The sequence below is a fragment of the Daktulosphaira vitifoliae genome, unplaced genomic scaffold, assembly GCF_025091365.1.
Source record: "Daktulosphaira vitifoliae isolate Bord-2020 unplaced genomic scaffold, ASM2509136v1 Scaffold_1, whole genome shotgun sequence".
NCBI lineage: Eukaryota > Metazoa > Arthropoda > Insecta > Hemiptera > Phylloxeridae > Daktulosphaira > Daktulosphaira vitifoliae.
Genome location: NW_026099572.1, coordinates 57,863,835 through 57,864,520, shown reverse-complemented (window position 1 = coordinate 57,864,520; position 686 = coordinate 57,863,835).

The window sequence follows — 686 nt, the reverse complement described above, 5'->3', positions numbered from 1 at the left end:
CGTTACCAACCGTGATCAAAATTATATATTCTTTTCTTTAAAGGCTAGTCATAATCTTCAACGGTGATTATAACCATCGTGTTATCAACCGTGATCAAGATTGCTAGTCTTTCCTAAATATTCCTCTTTAATCCTTTGCAACGGTGCTCGTAATAAACGTTTTACCAACCGTGATCCAAAGGGTTAGATTCCACCACTTATACAATACAGTTCATCTTCAACGGTGATCATAACCTCCGTGTTATCAACCGTGATCGAGATAACTGTCTTTTTGTAAAAATCCCTTTAACCTTTTTGCAACGGTGTTCGTAACTACTCGTTACCAACCGTGATCCAGAGGGTTATACTTTTATTTCACCCCAAATTAAATAGTTTCTAAAATAAGACTGATATAGTAGTTAGTTTATTAATATATGTATATATTCATCTTTATATAAAAATAAATCAGAACAAATCGATTAGTCGAACAATTTGTGTTATATTTTTTTATATTTAAAGAGAACAAACGTAGAAACGTTTCACTTTGATGTCCGTTTTCACCACGAATACAAGTCCAGAGGTCAATTTTTTTTTTAAAATTAAAGTATATTACATAAGCTTTAATTTAAGATATATATAAAAGTGTCAGTATTTTCGGAATGCTTTCAAAAATTAAATTGAAAATATCTTAGTAGCAATATGCATGT